Source organism: Astatotilapia calliptera, chromosome 8 (genome assembly GCF_900246225.1).
Source record: "Astatotilapia calliptera chromosome 8, fAstCal1.2, whole genome shotgun sequence".
NCBI lineage: Eukaryota > Metazoa > Chordata > Actinopteri > Cichliformes > Cichlidae > Astatotilapia > Astatotilapia calliptera.
This window is the reverse complement of record NC_039309.1, coordinates 13,346,079-13,352,137: the sequence shown is the minus strand read 5'-3', so window position 1 is coordinate 13,352,137 and position 6,059 is coordinate 13,346,079.

Genomic DNA, 6,059 nt, shown 5'->3' with positions numbered 1-6,059 from the left:
TCCCCTCTCTCTCTTTCTGTTATTCAAAGCTTTCCTGACACTCAAGTCACCCACGCCCTCCAGTGAGCGAAGAGTTTTGGAGATATGACACCCTTGGGGAGTTCAAAAAGAGACGCACCCTGAGTGAGACCTTGTTTAGGTAGAGACAAAACAGGATAATGTGATGTTGAAAAGGGTCACATTTGCAGGATGACGAGATTAATAGGCTTACTAAACCTGTTGAGCTTTTGAAACTTTGCTGGACACATACAGAATACACTGAAACGAGTACTAGGCGATTAAGTTTTTGACACTTTATCTAGCTCCTTGCAGTGTCAGACTAATCTCTCACTTATCACCTTTTATGCTCACATTAAAATTGAGATCAACAAGCATTTGAAAGATTATCTTTAGGTTTATTTTACCTCACTTAATACTTTGTTAGATATGCTGTACTCCCTTAGATGTAAGCTATGTAGCTATATATGGTAATACATGGCTGACCCACCTAACATACATTAATTTATATATATTTGATAGATGCCTACAGTTTTTCAGAATTTAACAAGTTAGCAATCATCTAGCCTTGCATCCTTGTAAAACCTAAATATTTTGCAAATTTTTACACTGAGTACAACTATTTATAAGATTGTGTAAGAATATTTAGAAAATATACTTCATTTGCTTTCTAGCAGACAATTAGAGAAAGTGCAAAATCATTAAATATGAGAGAAGCTACTTTCCTTTAAATATGAGAGAAGCTACTTACCTTAGCACGAAGATAGAACAAAAAGGAAAAACAATTTGTCTTTAATTTCATAAAATCAAGACAATTTGCATATAAAGTAAGCATAAAAAATTGTGGTTTCTTTATTAGCAGTGGCATGTGTTTGGTGTTTTCCCCTACTGAGAGGCTCAAGCTATTTTTTTTCTCCTAAGCTAAGCTAACCCTTTGCTAACATTCCTTTCATTAGCCATCTCCTTTTATTTCCCTCAAGAATTGCACTCAAGTTCTTACATAAGCAAAGGTACCAACATGTTGTCATCTAAAGTAATGTTAGTTTGTATTGTAGTGCTCCAAAACGTGGCTTTTCTTTTTCCTCAAGACAACTGAAAGCAACACTTAAAATACAGGTCAATACCTGAAGCTTACATGTTGGTGTGAACAGTTGCAGCATGCTTTTATAGGGTTTATAGAGTTACCCTTTGCAGCATCTTCTTTTCCCATACATTTGTTTGTATAGATTCAGATACTATATATATCTTCATCAATGGATGCCTTCTCCTCCTTCATTTATCAGAAATGTGCATGCATCAGCTAGAGTCAATTTGGAGACAAGACCTCTGCCCCTGGGGTCAAAGTGTGAATCCCTGAAAGGGACAGGAATGTCATCCGTGGGCCCAACTGTCTGCAAGTTAGATAGCCTAGTGGTAAGACAGGTGGTCCCTAACCTAATATAACTTTAGTACCTACTCTGCAGTAGAGGCTGGCATATCTCTAGAAAGGGAAAAAGATCATTGGACTCAGGTAATTTATCTGATGTATGGTTATTTGGCTTTGGACAGGGCATCTTTATGCTGATACCTATTTTACAAAATATTGAAGCAATTGTTTTTTTAAACTCTTTATAATGTCAAAAGCTGATATAACTGAGTACAGTTCCTTGCACTATGATAACAGCATGTAAGTGGTGAATAGTAAAGCTCATGCATGGAAAGTAGACTGTGCTGTTTAAAATAACCCTGATGCAAGAAATAAAATTACAAAGAAGTTTGCGCTTGGCAGCTAGAATGACTGTGTGCATGCGCAGTAAGAGACAGATAAGTCCAGCATGTATATTAAGTTTCTCAGAGAACACTTTGCGCAGTTTAGCGCTGCAAAAAGCATTTTAAATAGTGATGAGATGATTAATTGGCAACATGAAAATAACCCTTCCTACTCAGCACCCAGTGTAGCTAATGTTATTAGTCAGTGATTATTCAGGAATATGTGATAGAGTTTTTGAGGCAGTGTCTGCAAGCAGAAATTTAAATTTTGAATTGAAAGCATTCTAGCTGATGCAGCATTTAAGAAGAAATGCTGAAATTACCACTTCATGCCTCTAGCATTCAACAGCTGTTAAACTGACAAAACCCTCAGGAGGCCGGGGATGCTCTCTTATATGGCTTTGTGTTATTCCTGTTAGGTTTTTTTCACCTTCTTACATGTTGAATTGCATGCTTCACTGTTTTTATCTAAACAGTGTAAACTGTATTGCAGATATTGACATACTTAATATTACCCCTTTTATTAATCTAGAGCCACAGAAGTTTGCAGATGATTCTGACGTTCATGACTTTGTGTTACGGCAATAATTTTTAAACTTATACAAGATTTCTTCAAATACTCTCAACAATCTGATAAGAGAATGAAACGGAGGGAAACTTGAACTATCTAAGGACTTTTACTGATCGACAGTCGCAGATGTAATTTGTAATTTGCATTTCGTTCTCCTGAAAGAAAAGCACATCTTTCAACATCTGCTAATATATTATCACTCTGATTTACCAGATTTTATTGCTTTAGCTGTCTGACTTGCAGTTGTTGATAAGCTTTTATGAGGAGCCCCGTGGTTACTGCTGAAGACACAAATAACTGTAATCTATGGCTGTCGTGCCAAAAGATTTGCCTAAAGATGAATTTTTTTTTCTAACTCCTTCTACACATTGAATTAATTTCAAAGCAACAGGAACAGAATCTTTTTTGTACCGTCTGTAATTAGATGGCTTAATTTAAACATAAAATTCAGTAGCAGTACTTCCCTGCACTGCAGCAGCTTGGTAATTTACGCTAAAGACTGACCAATCACTTCACTGCCTGGTGGGCAATATAAATATATTAGGGTTTGTTTTATTTTATTTTGTTATGGTAACTCCCTACTTTAAGTGCATATAAATATATATTTTTTTAAAATCTATTTATTTTCACGGGGTGTCTTAATACTATATACAATCTGAGCAACCCATATTTTCTGTACCTTTAAGACAAATGAAGGTTTATGTTACAAGTATTCACATAATGAACACTCTGTCATCTACATTCAATAAGTCTAATGGCATTTTCTGCCTGAAATGTTTTGTAATTAAATTAAATGTAATTGATATCAATATTTTTTCATTAGCAGAGTCATTAGTCAGTCATCTGGAAAATATGTCAACAGCTTGGGGCATTAAAAATGTCTGAGTTTGTATCTTCCAGTTCAAAGTGTCTTTTTATAATCCCACTATTTTTACATAACATTGAAACAATCCCAGCAAATGATTGCAAAATTATTGGTTAAAGGCTTCATTGTGTTAACCTCCGGCTAATGTGTGGCATGATGGCTCCATCTTGTGGTAATATTAGGAAATGTCAAATACAACTATGAAGAACTCAACTCAGGTGACTGAAAGTACTGACAGTACATCAGTGATAGTTATGAAAGATTTGAGTAATTTGAGTGAATTTAAATGTCCATCGGACAGCTCAATTGCAAGGGCTTCATCCTATCAAGATTCAAATTTCAAGATATTTTGCATGATGGTGCTCAGTTGAAAACACAAGCACAAACAAATACTTTAGACTTTACTTTCGTTTTACATTTAACTTTATTATGGTAAAGCACATACATACAAATACATAACATTCACAGCCTGAACTTAAGTACATTTTGTGCATTTGACTGAACAAATGTGAGCATTTTCTTGCAATAAAATAATTGTGGGCCTGCAGTAAGATTGCACATCAAGTGAAACTCCAAAATAAAAATCTGATGCTACAAATATTAGTAACCAAATTTTCAATTTTGCCCACTTCCCTTTCTAAAAGCACAGGGCTGAATTATAATTTTTATTTGTTGTTGTCCTGATGCATTTTTCATGTTTTGTGAAGCCATAAAGCACTTATCAAAAATCATGTCTCGCAATATATACATTTGAATCTGCATCACTTAATTTAGTCCATTTAGTTGTCATTAGAGCACCATAGGGCGAAAGGTGGGTACACTCTTGACAGGTCGCCAGTCTGTCGCAGTGCTGGGATAGCCTCCTTGGATGGATGGTTATAGCTGTAGAGTTGTCACATGTTGTATTTCACAGACAGGTGCCTCCACAGCACCTGCAAGCTGCTATAGAGTGTCTTCTATAGCAGCAGGTCCTGAAGCCTTCCAACAGTAGCAAAAAACAATTTGGATTATTTTTTAAAGAATATACTATCCCAATATTATTTTGATGTTTAAACCCAAATACCTGAAAAGAGTCGTACAGCAGAGCCAGAGATCTCAGAAAGTTACCGAATCTGACACACGGTGAAGAGAGAGAAATCCCCTCCAATGCTGACGGTGGATCAAGGAGGCCAGCGCTTATGCTGCAGGCCCGGATGCACTGTCTACACTGGCTGTCTCTCACCCTTTACCCACCCCTGTTGCTTGTCATGTGTTTCTTTGGTGTATTAAGAGTTTTTTCATGTGCTATGTGCAGAGGTGTTTTTTTTTCTGTTCTCAAACTGAACCCCCTGTTGGAGCTCAGTCTGGGGGAGTTATTTTTTCTCCTTATCTTTCCTCATGTGGTGCATTTTCCATTGTTATACCTCTCTGACCTGTCTTCCCCATGTGATGTTTTTGTGTAATGCATGTATGGTCGGAGGGTAAGATGGCGCCTCCATTGCGTGCAAAAGGTCGGCAGCCTTAACATGAAATTTCCCCTTGTGGGACTAATAAAGACATCTTATCTTATCTTATCTTATCTTATCTTATCTTATCTTTATTAAAATAGTAAGATAGTAAGAACGATCTGCAGCTCTCTGGGGAATTACTCATCTGCAGTAACAAACCAGTTTTATTACAGATTGACAAATATGGGACATTCATGCTGATGAAGCACAGTTTATTAAAAATGATTTAATACATGAAATGCAATGGTCCTGGAGCTGCCAGGGAAGAAAAGATGTTTAAAATCCAAGATGAAAATGCAAGTACTATTACATGGGGTTAAAATAGTGTTTTGTTGAAGTCACACCCACAAAAGGCTTTAATACAATATTTCCGACATTAGATGCTAAATATCTAAACCTATCCGGCACCCATGGAGGCAGCCTACAGTTAGAGTTGCCCAGGAAGAAGGGTGTGGATGAGGTCTCATCAATGTTACCTAGACTTGAGCAGCCCTTCTAAGAGCGTGAGGCCCGGGTTCGAATCTTGCCCATGGCAGCATGTTTTCAGCGGACTCTTCAAGCTGAAGGAACTTCAACCTGTGCAGTTTGTTTCAGCGAATTGTTTTGCTTGGTCAGGATTTTGGCTAATTTATTACAATTTGCAAAGTTTTTATGATTTCAGCAACTTTTCTAATATGGACTCCAGCTTCTACACCTGTCTTCAGCAGACAGTTCAGCTTCTTCATGTTGTGCCAATTTTTCACCTTTCAGCAACTACTACTTTAAATGGAACTTCAGCTTGTTCAGCTTGTTCAGCTTGTTTTAGCGGACTGTTTTGGTTGTTTAATATTTCTGCTATTTTATTAAAATTCTGCAAAGTTTTTATGATTTCAGCTTCTTCAACTGTTTTCAGCAGACAGTTCAGGTTGTTCTGCACCCTGCACATTTTTTGTGTCATCATATCTCTTTTTGAAATGTGAATTGATTTGGCTCACTGAGATGAGCAGCTGCCCTGATTCTGGTCGACACAGGTTCGAGTCCTACCCGTGGTCAGTAGTGGTTTTTGATACTGGCGGTTTCCCAGGGCAGCATCGTGGTGGGGGTGGCATCAAGGACATGGGCAAAAAAAGTCGCTCGTATTCATGCTGCCCTGAAATCATGCCAGCGAATTTTGGGGATGGCATAGGCACGGATCAGTTTTCTATCACCCATTTGCTGGGAGTAAGGGCGCCCTCCGTTTGCGACGTGCGCCTGCTGCTTGCGGCACAGAGAGGAGAGGGCGGGGCGCCGGGGGATTCGCAGCATCTAATAGCCTACCCGCCAAAATAAAAAGAGAGAGATAACATCAATTCAAATTATAAATCTGTATCATTATGTCTCGTGTTTGTTGGGTTTTATTTTATTTTGTTTT